Raw genomic sequence first — 19,814 nt, 5'->3', positions numbered from 1 at the left:
CACCTGGAGGTTCAGGGACGGTGTCCTGGGAACTGGGGGGGACAGGTAAGGAGACAGAGCCCAAAACTGCCCCCCCGACACAAACATACAAAACACACTTCAACCACAGCAGCTGCACTTTTATCTTACTATTACAGGTCTTTCACCAAAATTTTGTTTTAATAAAGGCTCCACTGCTTTAAAAAAAAAGCAAAACTTATTTGCACAGATGGATAGAAGATGGGAGAGACTGACGGCAGATAAGTCAAATAGGAGATAACTGTAATAGTCTGGGTGAGAATAATAAAATTGGGTTCAGCTAAATCGAGTTGAGTGGATGACTCAAACCTCATAAACCAATATGAATTACATTGCCTAGCTATAAGGTATTTCCATGATATATATAATAGGAAACCATACTACTAATTTTGGCATGAGATGGCACACAAATGAATAATAAAATATACGAGATTAGCGCTTCTCAAACTTTAATGTGTATAGACATCACCTGGAGATCTTGTTAAAATACAGATTCTGATTCCCAGGGTGTGGGGTGGGGCCCGAGAGTCTCCATTTCTGAGAAGTTCCCAGAGATATGTTTTCCAAGGACCACACTTCGAGTAGCAAGGGTCCAGGGACTCCTCCAGAGAATTCCCAGCCCAATGCAAGGGCGTGGGCTTTGAAATCAGAGACCTTTGGACTTAAGCCCAGGATTCACCACTTACAAATTGTAGCTGACTGCTCAGTCTGTGTCTTTGTCTAATGATAGCACTCCACTAGCTGGTGAGCTGTTGTGAGGATTAAGAAAGAGAACACACGTAAGGTGTTAGCACAGTGCCTAGCTCATGGCGAACATTTAGTAACAGGTAAATGTCACTAAATGCTACTGTCACTGTTTTCTAAAAGCCAGTTTTAGGAAAGAGTGATCCACACATCCGCTGTATCAGCATCACTGGTGGTGCCAGGTTAAGATGCAGATATCTGCATCCCCTCTTCACTTTGTCAACTGGACTTATGTCTTCATTGGTCATTCAAGTGGGGCGAAGGAAGGATCCTTTTAAAATTCAAGCAAACTGGGTGCTTGTCTTATAACTTGTCAGAGGAAACAAATTTTAAGGGAGGAAGGAAGGAAGGAAGGAAGGAAGGAAGGAAGGAAGGAAGGAAGGAAGGAAGGAAGGAAGGAAGAAGTTGTGAATTCCTGGACCCCGCTCCCCACCATTCAACCCAATGAACCGTAACATCTGAGGGAGGATTGATCGGCACTTTTAACAAACCCTTTACACACCAGAGCTGAAGGATCACGGCTGGGAGCTTCGTGCATGTGAGGCTGGACTTGGTCAGAAAACTTCCAAGGAATATTTATTTTGCCTGCAGGGTCAAAGCTTGGCTTATACCATGACCTGGCTTCCTGGAGCAGGAGAAAAGTGAAAGGCAGTGTGGTCACTGGGCCACAGAGATGAGAACATTCATAGAATGAAAGGAGAAATCTATGCTCTGCTTCCCCATGTTCCTTGTCAGGTAAGAAGCTCATGTCCCAGAGCAAAAAAGACCATCTCAAGCCCCCTTCCTTCCTCCACTTTCATGCAAGGTTTCTCACCAAGAGAAGTTAAGAGGAACGGCATCTTTTCAGACCAATTCTGGGCAAAACTGACCCTGGACTGAGTATCAAAGTTAATCCAAGTTAATTCAGAGGCCTCTCTGATTTGCTTTTTTTCCCCTTTATCCCACTGCTCAGGCATACCCTCTCTTCTCATCCTCTGATGCCATGTGCCACCTCGTTTTTCTAGATCCCCACTGCAGTGTGTTCTCCCTCATCTGCACCCTTATGCCTCCTTCCTACTGAGCACACAGACTACTTCGTGGGATAAACAGGTGGGGAGGCAGGCATTCTTTAGAAGAAATGCGTGGGCTGAACCCAAGCCACACCTCAAAGGATCAGACCTAACTCCATGACTAGAGGGACCAAAGCTGGTACTACCTACAGACAAAGCAGGACTGTACTTAGAAAACAAAATTAAATGCATAATTAAGTGACCAGCAAGGTCCCCAGAATCACAGAGCATAACAGATAACTTCAGCCTAGAAAAAGGCAGATGTTGCTAGTTGTTCACCACACACGTGGGAAAAAATCTCAAAAGCGGTCCAAAAGAAGATCCACTTTTGATTAAATAAACTGTTCAGTGAACCTGTCAGGGCCAATTCCTCATTTTCCAAAATCTCTTGCACCTGTACATATTAGGCAATTAGTCAACAAATTATTCATTGAGTATCTATTGTGTGGCCAGCATCCTTCTAGGTCCTGGGGATGCTACTGCATAGATTGCATTTAATGTGCTTATTTTTGAATACATAAATAAGTTAATTTTAGTTGATTATAGAACTATATGCTGTAATGCTTGCTACTAGGAAGAGAAAATAGGGTGCTATGACTGGGCATGCGGACATTAGCGGAGCCTTCTCTATGGAGGTGGCATCCAAGGTGAGAGCTACATGAGGGGAAGGTGGCAGCCATGTAAACATCCAGGGGAAGAGCATTCCAAACAGAAGGACAGTAATGCAAAGACCTTGAGATGAGAACAAGCTTGGCATGTTTCAGAGACCAAATGAAGGCACCCAATACGCGTTTGCATTAAATACACGGATATCTACTACTTCCCAACCAATGTGATTGGGAGCCTTGTTAGAATTTGAACTATGGCATTAACACATTATTAATTACTTTCCTTTTAATTCATTGAGTATTAATTACCCCCTAGGTGGCAGGCTCTCTGAAAGAGGTAGTTGGTAAGAGGTGCATTGGGAAGTGTATTCGTTGAGATCATAATGGGTGGTGGAGACAGGTATGTGAGCACACAGACAAAGCAACCTTCCAAGTGAGTTACAGCTGGAGCAGGAGTGTCACAAGGGACCGTGGAAGCTTAGAGGAAGGTCTCCCCCTCCGGGAGAATGGGGGAAGCCTTTACATAAGAGGTGACCTTTGAATTGAGCCTGTAAAGAGGAATAGGATTTAACAAGATGAACTGTTCCAGCAATACTGTGGACTAAATATCCTGAAAAATCCTCTAGTGACAGAAGACCTAAACTGTTGAATTAAATACAATAACTATCTTTTGAAAATCAGGACTGGAGAATAGTGAACTAGTGCTGAAGCTGACCTTTTACTGAAAGCATTTGCAGAAAGTAGGAACCCGGAGCCCTGGGGGAGAGGCTGGGTAGGGAGTCAGGGGGCCAGGACCCAGGAGACAGGAGTTGGAGGTGAGACACCACATTATATCAGGGACCTTGAAGGGCTGCACCGTTCTTACAAAGGTAGGAGGGAAAACTGCCCCTTAACAAAGGCAAAGCACCTAGAGATGTAAGTTGTTCATCTCAGTCCAGGTGCTAGGGAAGGAAAACAAAGGGAAAGACATGTCTCCTAAGACAGTGAGTAACTAGAGCCATCCTTCTCTCCCTCAGACCGGGGTTTGATTACACCACTCACTCGATTTACACCCCAGATTCCCCAAAGGCTCACAAATGGACAGCACTGCATACTTCAAGAAGATGGTGTGAAAGATGGGCTAAAATTAGGATCATGTAAGAAGCAGTTAGTTAGGTCCACCCTAAAAATCTGTGCATTTCTCTGTAGATTATAGCTCAATAAATTTTTTTTTTCAACAAAGAAGAAAAGGAGGACAAGTAGGATGAGGAGAAAGAGGAGAAGGAAGAGGGGGAGTTAAACGTCCAGATATGCTCCACAGTTTAGGTCTCTAGACAACCTCCCCTAGACTAGAGGGTTCCTCTCTACAGAGGGCGAAAGGCTGCCCGCAGCGGAGACGTCAGACGTAGCTGATGGCACAGATACAGTAAGCAGAAACAAGAGGCGAACATGTGCACACAAGACACTGTGACTGCCTTAGCCTTCTTTCCCCCACTTTGCTCCCAGAGCCTGGCAGCTAGGGTCAAAACATAATGACCCTGGAGTCTCCCTAATAAAATGGCCCAGATCACCCTGAAGGTAAGACAAATCCCACCCTTCTGCCCAGAGCTTCCAATAGGCTTTTTAGTCTTTCTCTCTTAAGCAGGAGCGGACAACCAAAGATTACTAGACATCCTAAAAATCCTCCACTGGGGAAGGTGGAGGCCCATACAAGCAAGGAAACAAGCCACATACAAAAATAGAAACCAAGCAGGGGAAATAAAACTTTTTAAATTTAAAAAAGATTCCTACAGACATGAATATTGCATTCACAAAATAAGAACGGTATGCTATAAAAAGGAACATTTAGAAGAAACAAAAAGAAGAGGTCTTGAAATTTAAAAACACGGAAGCAGAAATGGAACAATCCACGACAGAATTTTCTCTCTCAATTTCTGGAGGCCAGAAGTCGGAGATTAGGGTACCAACATGGTCGGGTTCTGGTGAGAGCCCTCTTTAGGGGTGCAGACTTCTTTCAATATCCTCACACGACAGAAAGTGAGCCACTTCTTTGGTCCCTTCTCATAAGGGCACTAATTCCACTCATGAGGGCTCCACCTCATGACCTAATTACCTTCTAAGGGCCCTACCTCCTGTCACATTAGATTAGATTTCAACCTATGAATTTTGGGACACACACACATTCAGTCCATAACAGAGGGCCAGTAAATGAGGTACAGTATCTGACAGGCATTCCCAGAAGGAGAATAGTGAAGTAACTCAAGGAGATTTCTTAGAATCTAAGGATGCGACCTGCAGATTGAAAGAGCCCGCTGACAGCCCAGCACAATGACTAAAGCAGACCCACATCAAAGAACAACATTATGAAATTTTACAATACTACCATCAATTTTTTAATTCTTATTTTTTATTGAAATGTAGTTGATTTACAATGTTAGTTTCAGGTGCACAGCAAAGTGATTCAGTTATATATATGCATATACATTTTTCAGATTCTTTTCCATTACAGCTCATTATAAGAAATTGAATATAGTTTCCTGTGCTACACAGTGGGTCCTTATTGTTTATTTTATATATAATAATGTGTATCTATTAATCTCAAACTCCTAATATATCCCTTCCCCACACCATTCCTCTCTGGGAACCACAGTTTGTTTTCTATGTCCATGAGTCTATTTCTGGTTTATAAATAAAATTTGTATCTATTTTTTTAGATTCTACACATAAGTGATATCATATGACATTTGTCTTTGTCTGATTTACTTAATATGATAATCTCTAGTCCATACATGTTGCTGCAAATGGCATTATTTCATTCTTTTTTGTGGCTGAGTAATATTCCACTGTATTTCTTTATCCATTTATCTGTTGGTGGACATTTAGGTTGTTTCCACATCTTGGCTATTGTGAGTAGCTACTAGTATCAATTTATTAGTTTACAGAGATAGCGAAAGTAAAAACAATAACAAATAACTAATCATATATAAAGGATCAGGAATCAGAATGGCTTTGGATCCCTTAACAATAATACTAGAGGCAAGAAGTCAACAGAGCATTTCTGTTTCCAGTAACAGCACGCCAGGTGACTGAGCAAATCCTTCTGCTGAAAACAGAAAAACTGGATAGTCTATTTCTGAAAATAAAGATACCTTTAAAAAAGTAAAGACAGGAAAAGACAGCTGGGAACTCTCAGGTCACTTTTCAGACTAGAGCACATACGCAGAGAGGCCAGCAGAACAACAGAGCAAGAACGGCAAACCCGAGCTAGACTCGCTCTCCCTCCCCTGAGCTGCGGAAACTTGTAGAGAGGACAGCCGTGGTGCTGCCTGGGGAGCAGCAGTGAAAGATGGGGGTGCAGGGAGGAAGAGAAGGCATCCTATGGAGGTTGTACCCACAGATTGGTCCTCCGTGCAATTGTATTCAGGATACGCATAACCTGGGTGGGCCAGGAACCTCTCCAACTTGGTGAGGTCCTTCCAGATAGTGCCCGTAGGCACCTGGCAGAAACACACGCAAAGCCCTGCAGGAAGGCACATCCAGCCGAGGCCCCAGAGAACCGCCGCAAATCATTTTTCTCAGGTGATGTCCATCAAGCTGCAGAAGCACACCAGAAAACAAGACACGAACCCAAGTGAGAACCAATGTTGGAATGATTGGTCGTGAACTTTAACCTATGCTTTCCAAGTTCAAAGAACTAGACTTAAAAATATCATCAGGAAACAAGGGATTGTGAGAATGACACAGTGGTTTTGAAAAAGAACCAAAGACAATATTCAGAAATGAAAAAAAATTTAAGGTATGCCTTCATAATTCAGAAGGAAAATGATGGCTGATGTAAAATTCTTGACCTAGCTACTCTATGCATAAATTAACAGGCTACGATAAAGAAAATTTCAACAGGCAATATTTCAAAACACTTACCTCCAGGGCACTCTTTCTGATGAGGTTACTGTAGGGTTTGGTCCATCAAAATCAAACCCTAGACCAAGAAGATACAGGAAACAAAAAACAGGAGATCCAATGTACAAGAGAGGCAAAGGGAACTTCCAGGAGGATGTTGAAAGGAGGTACCAGGATGATAGCCATGGAGCAGATACAGAGGAAATCTGTCTCTATCGCAGCAACAGAATTCAAGAAACAGACACATTGAGAGCCTCCATCACTAAGATCTCTGCCATCATTCTCCTTTTTCTGTTTTTTTTTTTTTTAACCTGAATACAGAATGCCTGGCCAGTCTTATATGTACTCAACTTTTTTTGGACCATTGGTACAAAAATTCCTGTTCTCCCCTCCATATCTGTTGCTTGGATCTACTAAGATGCTCATTCATTCCTGGGTGATTTGACCTACTGAGAGCTGGAGGCAGGTCATCTGATCTCAGAAGCAGGAAATACAGGGCACCCCACTCCCTTTAATACTATTTTTATGAAAATCTTTAAGTTCCACCCTGCTGCCCTGCCAGATGCTCTAACTGTGATCCGCCATCTATTTTCCAGAGCTCATTGTTCTCCTAAAAGTTCCCAGAACTCAATTTCCTAAAATCAAACAATAAAACACCAACATACCTACAGGTAAGTAAACCCTCATATTAGAATGTGTAGGAGCTAAAACACCACTTATTTGGACTTACAGTTTATGAGACTGTCACAACACTTCACTCACGAGATCAAGCCACGTCCAAGTCTGCACATATGGCACCCTTTTCAAACATCCTCACATCATTGTGCCATCTCCCAATTGTTTGGGGAAGTAACTTCAGACTTCACCTATGTATTATTTTGTTTAAGCTATTGGATTGGGGAACATACATAAAATTTTTTTCTCTACAACTTAAGCTGAAAAAATGTGTTGAGAGGCTGCAGTCTGTGAAGCTGGAGTATTAAAAGCCAAGGGGTCGTCCAGCAGGAAAACATCACCAGAGAAAGGCCCAGCCAGCTGCCCTGTGCCCTGGAGTCCTTCCTTCGGTGACATCACCCAGAGCTAAATGCCCAGAGTCTTAGCAGGAGGGAAGGTCTAACATCAGCTTTGCTCCTGGGAATTTCCACCATCCAAAAGAAAGGCCACCTCAGTGGGGGAGCAGGGGTGCTCACTGAGAAATGCAGGATATTCATCAGTTGTGGGAAAACATATGCTGAAAGGATATTTTCCCCTCTTGTCTGATTGGTGAGTTAGAATTTGATGATCCAAGTAGTTCCAGGAAATAAGATTCATGACGTCAATTTGTGCTGACATTTTCTCAGCCACTCAATTCCCTCCTTACGGCCGGCTGCACTTAGCAGTGTTACACAGCCAGGCGGGGTCAGTTACCACATAAATTTCACTAGATACTTCTTATTTTCGGGCCCACACCATTAGAAGAAATTCTGCCAAGAAATTCTCCTGCAGTCTTAAATGAAGTCACATGACCCTGACACACAATTTATTAACCGCCGTTATGTTTCAGGTTGGAAGTTTGCAGAGAAAATAAAAATAAGGTCCTAGGTGCATCTGTTTATAGCTATATTTCAAGGGTTAAAGTGATTACATAAGCGAGTTGAATCATGATTTGCTAATTAATACAAAGCTCTTGTAAATGGCTTAAATAATTGAGGGTTTTTTTTAAGACTTTACATTTGAAAATAAAATGTCTCATGAATGTTTTCCTTGAAGTCTTCATTAAAATTATGAAACATTCACTTTGCTGTTTAATAAATGCCTGATGATGATAATGCTTTGTTTTTAAATGAAGATTTTTTTAAGTGAGACTGTTTTTAAAGCAGGATCAGAAATTGTAAGGTAAGGATTCTGATCACCAATTCCAACAGCGGGGGCAGGGGGGTGGCGGAGGAGAGGACGTTGCCCCCCTACACCACCAAGCAATTCTTCAACACTGCCTGGGTGTCCTACAATTTAATTCAATTCCAACGCTGTTTACCTGGAGATACCACCAGATTCTACAGGTTATGGGCTCAGTCCTACAAGAATACCCCCTACTTCAGATGCCAATCAGTAGTACTGGTTGTCACCTGGGCTTCTGACCCACAGGCAGAAGACCCACAGGTAGGTGGTTCCAGAGATCCCTCTCCTCTGGTTTGATTACTTTGCTAGAGCAGTTCACGGAACCTGGAGAAACATCTTACCAGATTACTGGTTTATTTTGAAAAGATGTAACTCAGGAACAGCAAGATGGCAGAGATGCAGAGGTCAAGGTGAGGGAAAGAGCTCAGAGCTTCCACGCCCCTCTGGGTGAGCTACTCTCCCGGAACCTCCACATGTTCACTAACCTGGAAGTTCTCCAAACCCTCTCTTTCTGGGTTTTTGTGGAAGCTTTATTATATAGGCATGATTGATTAAATCATTGGCCGCTGGTGATTGATTCAACCTCCAGCTCCTCTTCCTTCCTTCCCAGGGAGAGGGGTGGGACTAAAAGTTATAACACTTCCATCACACGGTTAGTTCTCCTGGTAACCAGCTCCCAACCTTAGTTGGGTCCAAAAGTTACCTCATAAACATAACAAAAGGCACCTTTCTGGCTCTCATCACTTAAGAAATCCAAGGGTTTTAGAAGTTCAGTTCCCAAAACAGGGACAAAGACCAAATCTATATTTGTTGTTAGAGATGACAGTATCACATAAGGTATATAATTTAAATGATTAGCTGTGTGGTCAGAGTTTGAGCTGAAGGACATATAATTGATAAAAATCTGGTATCCTGAAGAGCAGGTGCAGTTTCTCTAAAGGCCATACGTTAGTCAGGATAGGCTGCTATAACAAACAGCCCCCAAATATCAATGGTTTAATATAGTAGACATTTATTTCTCACTCATGCAAAGTCCAATGCAGAAGTTTCTAAGCACTGAAGTAAACAGCCCCCAAGGAAGAGACTCAATACTTTAGCCTCCTTCTACCTTGCCACTTCAACCGTCTTCCTCCTGAGGCCACCAAGTTCTGCCAGAGTGAAAGGGTGAGAGTGGAGAAGGCCATCTGCACAAAATTCCTTGCCTGTTAAGTGACACGTCACTTCTGCTCTAATCCCATTGATAAGAGCTAGTCACAGTCTCAATGGTGTGTTGTAAGCAGCGGGTCCCAGCTTCTGAAAGTTGCTTAGGTGCATCCCCCCCCCTCAACTCCACATTCAATGACGTCATGTTTGTGTCTTGAAATAGGCCTTTGTGGAATTTTTACAACATGGAAATAGGCAGGTACTACAGGGGAGGCCTTTTCCCATCTGGAGTCAGGTGTTAAACATTTACCAGCACAGCACAGGGTTCCACCCAGCTCGATGCAAGGGGCCTGGGAAGGGGGTCTGGTTGTGTGTCTGTGAGGAATGAGTGGGCCTGGTGAGTATCCAGCCTCTCTCCGTCACTGGAAAGAAAAGCAAAATTAATTTCATTTGACTTTAGAAATGATCTCCTTACAACTGTTCTTTACAAAGGAGCATTACTCTGTTTTGGCTTTTTGTTATCCTGTCTCTGTCACTTATAAACTCTAAGCCCAGGGGAACTGTGTATGAACTGCCTAACTAAAAATACATTGCTGTTAGGGAGGTAAGATGCCACCCTGTACGTAGGGTTTTCTTCAAGGGAAAGTTCCCCTCTTGTTCATGTGAGGTTCCTGGTCTTCTCCTCCCCACTCAAAATATTACATACTTCCTACAATGCCTTACAAATCTTCATGGGCAATTTTTTCCCCTGATTTTTTAAAATAAGTTGTGTCATGTGGATTACTCTTTTTGTAGGTAATAAATGATCAAATATCAGCAATTTCATATGGCTCAACCTATACTAAGCATAGTTGTTGTTTTCAAGTCCCATCAGGGATTTCCTATCATCTTTTGTTTTGTTTGATGCAGTTTACTGGATTACCCGCAAGGTCCCATTATTAGCAATATAAATGACCAGAAGTTGAGGATTTTTTTATCCTCAGTTACTTTCTCTTGACCTGTAGGTTCAGGCTTTTCCCCAAAAGTTAGCATGGAAGATCCCACTCTCTTTTCAATTCTTTATTGTTTTTAATGTGAATTTAAATAGATTTTATCCAACATTTTTCACTTTAGGGAAAAGGCTGGTCCTTATTACGTAGCCCACCATGAATGCAAACTGATTTCCTGTGTGTATAGGAGGTCACAACACACAACCCGTCTTTCGACTTACTTTTAACACTGCAGTCAGCAAGGCCGGGTGTGAAGGCTCTCAGAGCTGCTGGCTCTGGGCTTCATCAGCACTTCATCCAATAGGCAATACATTTCCTAAAATTGGCTCCTACGTGCCCAAACCCCCAGCCATTCAAATAAACTAATTCAATTGTGAGCTCATCTGAAAGCATGTTCTGGCAGGAAGATGCCAGGCAGGGCGGGGGTTCCCTGAGAGCTTCGTTCAGAGACAATGGGGAGCTTACAGAGAAATACAGAGGGCAAGGCCCAGCTAGAACCTGGACCAAGTCAGTTCCTAGCAGGTGATCCTGCTGGTGACAGAGCAATTAGAGGGGGCCCTAAATATTCGTGATTAGGGAAGTTAGCTAACTTCAGCTAGAATTGGGGAGATTGGTTTCAGTTCAAGTTAGGCTTAACAAGCAAGAGACTTGAGCGTTCTTAGAGAAGGAATAAGACTTGGCGGGAAGCACGGTGTGGGTGTGGCTACGAGAACAGAGCTGCGTCTGCAGGAAATTGTTGCTCCTGGCAGGGGTGGAGCACTGGGGGCCTTCTGAGGGGTGTGTTTAGCAGTCGTGCTTTCAGGAGCAGACAGCCTGGGGATGAGGGTCTGAACAGCTCAGAGGGCTTGCTGTGCTGCGCCAGAACGGTTCCCCTGTACTGCTCTCCTGCAACTTACCTTGTCTGCCAGCAGATTTTCCTCTCTGCTGTTCCTGTCTCCTGCCCCTGCAGGTCTCCTTCTCTTGGCTTACTTGAACGGTGGATACAAATAGAGGTGAATTTGATGGTAGACCCTAATAATTAGTGTGCTGTAGTGCCATGTTTCTCAAAGAATATGCAAAATTCTGCTGCGAGGTACAGAAAACCATAGGATAGGGAACGTCTTCGAGTTTTACTTCTGTTTTGAAGACATGGGAAACAAAGTTATTTCTTTATTCAAAGGAACTATTTACTTTGCAGTCTTGTACTACTCGCCTTCTTTTCTCATCCTTCTCCATATGCTTTTCCAAGAGGTCATTTCAAGACCAGGGCTTCAGTGACCACATATATGCAGTTAACTCGCCAGGTCACATTTATAGCCCTGGCATCTTTCTTGGGCTGCAGGCACTCACATACAACTTATACTTGAAGCTTTCCATGTCTACATCTCAGCACAGTGTGCTCTTCCCAAAGCGTACGTGTTCCTCCCTGCATTCATTCATTCATGCCTTCATTCACTCATTCAAATAGTTATTTGAATAATATTCTACTGCTACACTAGGCACCATAAACGAGTCATGAGCAAGATATACATGGTCCCACCTTCACAAAGCTTCTGGTTCAGTGAAGTATATTCATAAGTAAAGAAGAAGACTTCCCAGAACTGAAGAACATGAATCTCCCAATTAAAACAACCCATGGAGGGCCCAGAACAACACATTTCTAAGATAATTCAAGAAAAAAAAATTGGGAAATACCAAAAGACTTGAAACAAAGAAAATACTTTTTTCAGAGAGAATTTTTTTCATATTCAAGGTAACAGAAATAGAGTGACACTAAGACTTTTAGCACCACCTGTAAAATTCAAAAACCATAGAAGAACACCTGCAACATTCTGAGGAATTGTTATTTTCAAGGGAGAGTACTATGTCTTTCAAACTAACAATTATGTATGAGTATATTAGCTTCTTCAGAGAAACGGAGCCAATAAAATATGGATTTATATATTTAAAGATTTATTTTAAGGAACTGGCTCATCTGATTATGGATTCTTGAAAATCCAAAATTTGTAGGGTGGGCCAGCAGGCTGGTGACCAAGGGAAGGGCCAGTTCAAGTTGGAAAGCCATCGGCTGATGGAATTCCCTCTTGCTCAGGGGAGATCAGTCTTGGTTTCATTTAGCCCTTCAACTGACTAGAAGAGGCTCACCACACTCTGGAGGACAATCTGGTTTACTCAAAGTACACTGCAGTGTGATATCAAGCTTTTTAAAAATTGTAATGTAATGCCTGACATTATGCTTTTGATTGCCAAGACATCCATCCCAAATAAACATGTTCCCAGCTGTATGACACAGCTACTAGTAAAACAACTAGATAAGAATCCAGGCCACCCTACCCACAAAGTTCCCCTTTCAGAAAGCCTTGGGTAACCTAGATGACTGACCACTTGAATGATTCCGCTTTTCCCTTCCTGTGCCCTAACTCCCACTCATGTGTTAAATTTGCCAATAAAAAGTGAACCCTAGTCATCTCACTCTCAGACCCCAATAAGGCAGAGCCCCAGGTCTGCACCCCCTCGCTCTCTGTCTACCTTCAGCCTCACTGTGTGGCCACTGGTCATGCCGTGTACCCTCCAGGACCCATGAGTAATACATCTTGTTCTTTCAAGTTCCCTGATGGTGTTTGTTAGGTGTGTCTCCTGATCATGATAGGAACTGCAAAGGCCAGTCCAGCCACAACACTGGCTACAGTCTGGGGACGGTCAGTGGGGGCCCCACCACAAGCAGTGCGGACCAGGCGAGTGCCTCAGGCACCCTTAACCAATAGCACCACTATCCACAGGAAGAGACGGACAGAACATCTGCCTACGTCAGGATTAATCTCATCCAAATGTACTCTCGGGGAAACATCCAGAAAAATGTTGCACACATTCCTGGGCACTATGGCCCAACCAAGCTGACACATAAAATTAACCATCACAATGACGGAAGATTAGAATGTCTTCAAGAATTGAAGGCCTCCAAAAGTTAACTTCCCGGGTATCCTTTCCTATGAGCCTCTTCAGTGAAACAAGAGAGTCAACTGAGAAAGAAAAGCCATGGATCTAGGAAAAGGAACTCACACAGGCTGGTCTCAGGACAAAGCCACGCAGCCGGCAGAGGAAGCAGCCTGGGCGGACAGGAGCATCAGGACGGGAGCCAGGAGGGGGAAGGAAATGGAAGTGAGACTCTGATGTTCTCCCAGATTTTTCCTCTGAGAGTCTCTGCGGGGTGGTTAAGGGCACAGACGCTGGAGCCATACTTCCTGGGTTTAAATCCAGACTTTACTCCCTTGTAGTGGAGTGATATTCATCTCCTCGTCGTCCGTTTCTTCATATGCAAAACAGGGAAGATTATGGTATGTTTTGCTGGGAAGGATGGCGGAAGGATGGGCAGGAGGAGCTAGGCTGTGGTGCTCAATGACCCCAAATCTCAGGATCTTATAAGCACAAAGGTATTTTTCTTTCTCATGCTGTGTGTCCCATGGGTTGGCTGGGGCTCCACACTTAAGCATGCAGGCTGAGGGAGTCTCCATCACCTGGAATGACAGTGTTTTCTATGATAGGGGAAGGAAAAGTGGGGAGGGACAGACCAGCTCTTAAAGGCTCCTGTCCAGAGATGACATGTCATTTCTGCTCATGTTCCCTTGGCTGAATCCAGGAGCAGGCGGGGATGTGCAAACCCACCTTACATCCAGGTGGAGGAGAAGGATGAGAATGTTGACAAACACCCACTGATGACCACCGACCCCCAGGCTCTCCCCTCCATGGGGCAAGAATCCGGGACTTTGGACAAGAAGTAAAGCAGCAGCACCTGAGGGGAGGAGGGGAGGGAGAAGGCTAGAGAAGGGACAGGAGCTGTGAGTCCAGGGATGTGGGTTTGGAGTTTGAGAGAGGTGAGAAATGAAAGAATTCCTGCGAGAAGTAAAAACCTCAAGAGCCCGCGAGAGGGCTGACTAGGATTGACAGGCACCCTTGTTCGGTGGTTACAGCACACATGAGAGAGGCACTGTCTGATTGCTACTCAAGAAAACCTAACAGACTTTTGTTAGGTTTCTTTAAATGTGTCTAACCCTATTTCAGTGCATCTTCACACAGCTCATTTAACAGAGTCTTTCTTACCAACATTCATTTTGTCCTACAAATATATTTTTTAAAGTATTTTCCATGGTTCCAAAAAGAAAAAAAGAATGGAAATTAAGTTCTGGTCTCATTTTTTAAAATAAGCTTCTTTTGGATTAGTTTAGATTTACAGAACAGTTACAAAGACATTGAGTTCCCACATACATTATGTCCAGTTTCTTCGATTATTAACATCTTCCATTAGTATGGTGTATTTGTCACAATTAATGAACCAATATTGATACATTATTAGTAACTAAAGCCCATACTTTATTTAATTTATTTTTTTTAGGAGTTGTTATAAAATTGCTTTAACTCAGTTCTCTCTGCATTACAAGCCCGAGGACGGCAGTGGACTCTGCCTGCTCCCCTTACAACACTGAGCCTGCAACCACTGTTACCAAAATATACATCCGTCACCATAAAAAACCACGTGTGCTGCCCCTTGTGACTTACAACAGGTATAAAAAATTATAAATATTTACACCCTTGTTCCACCCGACATGGAAACTCAGGGCCCAGACCCCGAGGGAGGGCCGGCCAGCACAGGGCCTGTGCGCCCGAGCCCCTTGGACCCACGAGTGCAGGACAAGGCAGTTAAGACCGGAGGGCGGCTGCCCCAGATCCTGGGGTCCCAGCATCAGAGGCAGACAAAAAAAACAGAAACAAAACTTTGGTCCAAAATCATACTTTATTCAGATTGCCTTAGTTATGTCCTTTTTCTTTTCCAGAATCTCACCCAAGATACCACATTTCATTGAGGTGTCATGTTTTCTCATTTTATTTTGAACAATATCAAAATCTCACATTGATTCACTTGTACTGAAAATAAAACAAGTTGAATTCAGAGCTAGCTGACAGGGAGTTGGGATTTAAAACACTTAGAGAGAAGACAAGATCTCCCCCTAGTGTTTAGAATAGAAAATAGCATCTTGACTTTCCAACGTAGGCTAATGCAGAACAAACCTTCCTAAAAGTTTTTTTTTTTTTGAAATGATAATAAACATCATAGTTTAACATCATCCGTAGGAAGAGAAGACACAGTCAATTACTGGCAGAAATAACAACCTCAATAACAAAATGTCCTTGAAGAGAGAGGGAGTTTCGTTCCTGGAAGGGGTTCATGTAAAAGCTGGCAGAGTTGGCGAGCAGGTATCCCCTACAGTCCCTCCTACAGAATAGTTAACCAGGGACTGAACGAGCAGTTTTCTGGGGGTTTACATTCCTTATAGGCACTAATCAGGATGACTGAATGTAAAAGGTGCGGCATTCACTTCCTGTGCTGTCTACTTCACCAGAGAATGAGCCCTCTAGTCAGCAGCACATTTCCCTTCCCCACTCCCGTCCCCAACTACTGGACATCAGATTTCTGGCTATTCGAACATTTGAATACAGTGAAAAATCAGAAAGCCTGCCAAAGGAGGCCTGTGAAATAACTCCCAAAGACAGATAAACAGAAACTAGTCATCCATGTGGAAATAGACGTGGTTAAGAACTTAGAACTTACTGGCTACTTTTGTAAGTAATTCTAATCATTTGGATGAGTGGATTTGGATCCGTGGGAAAAAAACACAGCACCTTAGTAAGAGTGGCTTCAACACTGGCTCTCTGGCAGTAGGACTGACAGCTGGTTGCCAGAGAAGAAAAAAAATCAGGGAAGGAAGGGTATAGTCAAGTGGTTAGAGTACATGTTAAGCATGCATGAGGTCCTGGGTTCAATCCCCAGTATCTCCATTAAAATAACTAACTAAATAAGTAAACCTAATTACCCCCCCCCACCAACCAACCAAACAAAGAAGAAACAAATTACCCAAACACAGCATACAGTCATTGATTTTACTGATGAGCTTAAATCATTAAGAAACACATTCACATCATAAGCAGAATCTTCTGTTGATGACAGCATCAGAAAAAGATTTTCATTAAAAATGACTAAAGTTTAAAAAGGTCTTTGGAACTTAGCTAAGTATCTATTATTTAGAAAATTATTTATTTGTGGCAGACCCTGTTAGTTGCTAATCCAACATTCATTGCCCCTCTTCTTCCACTAACAATTCATTTATTTGGGAAGGCAATGTCCTCAACTAAATACTCATTTTCCCAGCTTCCTTTAGCCAGGAGTTGCTTTGTGACACAGTTTTTGGCCAATGAGATACAAGCAGAAATCTGCTGGGCCTTTTTGGGAAGCTTTTGTTTTCTTGATGAAAGGGAACAGATATCCCTGGCTCTGCCTCTTTTCCCCATACTCCTGCCTTGAGTACAGATGTGATGGCTGGATCTGCAGCAATCATGTAGAACCATGAGACAACAAGAATGAAGGCAAAATTCAACTGTTAGGATGGTGGAACATAAGGTTAGAAAGATTCTGGATCCCTGAAATTGTTGATGAATACTGAACCAACACTGCTCTTTGTGATAACCTAATTTGGACTCCTTGAATACTTTTATATGCCCCTGAAAATCAAGTTTTCTGTTACTTAAAGCCTAATATATTACATATTGATCAATTAATATGACTCCTAAATATTATTTTTAGTATTAATAATTATTATAATGTTAGTACTAAGGCCCAGGCACTCTGTGAAGCTCTTTATATGCTTTGTCTCTTGTACTCAGCACAGCAAGTTCATGATAGAGATCTTACAATCAAGCCCTCTTTTTCAGGGCTGGAGGAAGACTCTGAGTCTTAATGAAGTTAAGTGACCTGCTAAGGGTCATACAGCTGTAAGTGGTAGGAACAAGGATTCAGCACAGGTCTGACCCCAGGTGCCCTTACCCACACTGCCATATACTTAATATTATTCCCAAAGCAGAGTTGAAGACCACCATTTATAACTTTTGTACACATATTTATCTTCAGAATCTAGTTTTCTATGTCTTTTTGTCTCATAGCTTCCCAAACTTTCACTAAAAAGTGAGAATTATAGCATCAGATTTTTAAAGGCCAGGCTGGTCTGACAGTTCTTGTGTTTTTCCACTGATTCCTAGGGTAAAAAAATTTTTTCATCACTCCTTTTACCATTTCCCCATCTCAGCTCATGATTTTTCATTCTGAGGATCTTGCTGTCATACAATTTTTATACTCCAGTTAGTGAGTGTGTATATCAGCCATCGATAGCTCAGTGATGGTAGACTTGTAATCACTACTATGAAATGTTAATGAATATTTTTAACGTTGAAACTCTGGGTGATTTCACAATGTATGTAGGTCTCACAATTGTGTTGATAACTGCCTAATCAACTCTCTGTTTTGTTTTGTTTTTTAAATTCTACCTTAACATGCTGCCCCCACCCCAAGCCAACCCCTATCATCTTATTTCATCAATTCTCTGCTTGGGACTTTCAGCTATGAAGGACAAGAAGCTTGACCTCTATAAGCTAAAAACGTTTGGTAATAGAAGCAGGAAAACATAATGGTATCCATCTCACGGGGTTTTGAGATCACATGAGATGACCCACAGACATGCCCGGCACACACACGGTAGCCACTTAACATGTGGTGGCTATTGTTAGGGTTACTGAGTCCAAGCTCGTACCGGTAGCTGCACAATAGGCCAATTAACTGAGAGATGAGTTGTTGTGGCAAGGAATAGTGACTTTATTTGGAAAGCCAGCAGACCGAGAAGATGGTGGACTAGTGTCCGAAAGAATCACCTTGCCTAGGTTTGGATACTAGGTTCTTTTACAGAGCAAAAGGAGGAAGGAGGTAAGGAGGTAAAGTAAAAAAGGTGATAAGTTGTTGCAAATATTTCCCAGGTTTGGATTGGGGAAGGAGGAATATGTTCATTTCTTCCCTCCTGCAGCCATTCATAGGTGGGCCTGGTCAGGATGTTTCCTGTGGGCTTAAACAAAGGTACTTCAGCCTACAGCTCAGGCCTGGGACGCAGGGCTCCCAGAGACGGGACATGATGTATACTATCAGCTATAGGCACCATCCCTTTCGTGATTAACTTGTAGCAAAAACAGTAGAATACAAAGGTTAAAGTAAAAGAAACAGATCTAATATGGAGTCAGATTTGTTCTTCCCTACTACATGAGTGTTATCCATGCTAACTAGACATGCCGCATGCTCTCTAAAGACTTTGCTTTGCTCTCCTTTGGACAATGAAATGAAACAGCCAGATTCTGCCAAAGCAAAATGATTCAACAAATAAAAACAACTATTAAAAACCAGGCACTCTGTCTATCCCTACCAGTTCTGACAACTTGCTCATGTCTACCCTATTACCAGGTGGCTTTTGGTCCTGTAATATGTAAGAACAACTGCTCCATTATAATGGGTTTGAAAATCTGTTTGACTTATCCTGAGACAACTGAGAGTGTTCTAAACATTTAAAATAAATTTGTGAAAATGCTATTTTTTTTGTACTTTGTACAGATTTCTTTTTCTTTCTTTTTTTTTTTTTTTGATTTATAATGTATTAGTTTCTGGTATACAGCATAGTGATTCAGTTATTTATATATATATATGTATACAAAGAATATGTATATGTGTGTGTATATATATATATTTTCATTACAGGTTACTACAAGCCATTGAATATAGTCCCCTGTGAAAATGCTTTATTTTTAACTTTGAGATTTTCTATTTATTTTATTGATTACTGATCAATTCATTTACTCTGACATTTAATTAGAAAGTCTATCAAATTGACAATAGGATAAAGGATACTTCACATTTCTATGAACAAGAATGCCATCTTGTTCCGAGAAGTCAGTTCAGAGAAGCTGTATTGTAAAGGCTTGAGGATATAGTTTGAGTTTTGGTGTTGTTACCTGAAGAAGTGACCCTGAGACAGGAGGGAAGGAGGCAGAGCATAACCATTAAAAGAATGACACAGTAATTAGCACCAAGATGGTGGAAGATTCAACTCCCAGTAGACCTTGAGCTTCATTGTAGGCTCATTGTAATACAGTAGCTGCTAAATGGCACTCTCCCAGGTACCATGGCAGTTCTGAAGCTGGCCATAAAAGGTCAAAAAATGGACAGTGGCCCAGTTCCTGGGAATCCCAACCCCTTCCCCAAGTAGTTGGAATAATCCTCCCACGTTAGCATATGAAATAACCAAGCTCATAAAAACTAACAACCCAGCATCTTGTGGCCTTTCCCATGCCTTTGGAGAAGGCCCACATTCTGTCTATGGAGAGTGCATCTCTCTGAATAAACCTTTGCTCAACTATGACTCACTCTTGAATTCTTTCCTGCGAGAAGCCAAGGACCTTCACTTAATGGAACATGTCCCAGGGACTTGCCTGGGACCTGGGCCATGGCCATCCTCTCACGCCCCATGTTTCCTGTATTAATCCCTTTATGTAAAACATGTCTGAAAAGTGGCTTGTTTCTCTCAGGGGAGGGAGACCATAGCTGGGATTTGCTGCTAGACAATGTGGTAGTTTAATTACAGTTAATCCCTTAGTGAGATAGTAGC

General features: G+C 42.4%; 1 non-coding gene across 1 annotated transcript; it reads left to right on the top strand.

The window, feature by feature from the left end:
- Nucleotides 1-963: 963 nt before the first annotated feature.
- Nucleotides 964-1,090, top strand: LOC116659377. Its single transcript, XR_004314739.1, has one exon. It is a non-coding gene; the product is annotated as a small nucleolar RNA SNORA27 (small nucleolar RNA).
- The last annotated feature ends 18,724 nt before the right edge of the window (nt 1,091-19,814 follow it).

This window comes from Camelus ferus, chromosome 2, assembly GCF_009834535.1.
Source record: "Camelus ferus isolate YT-003-E chromosome 2, BCGSAC_Cfer_1.0, whole genome shotgun sequence".
Classification (NCBI taxonomy): Eukaryota; Metazoa; Chordata; class Mammalia; order Artiodactyla; family Camelidae; genus Camelus; species Camelus ferus.
This window is presented reverse-complemented; position numbering and strand designations above follow the sequence as displayed.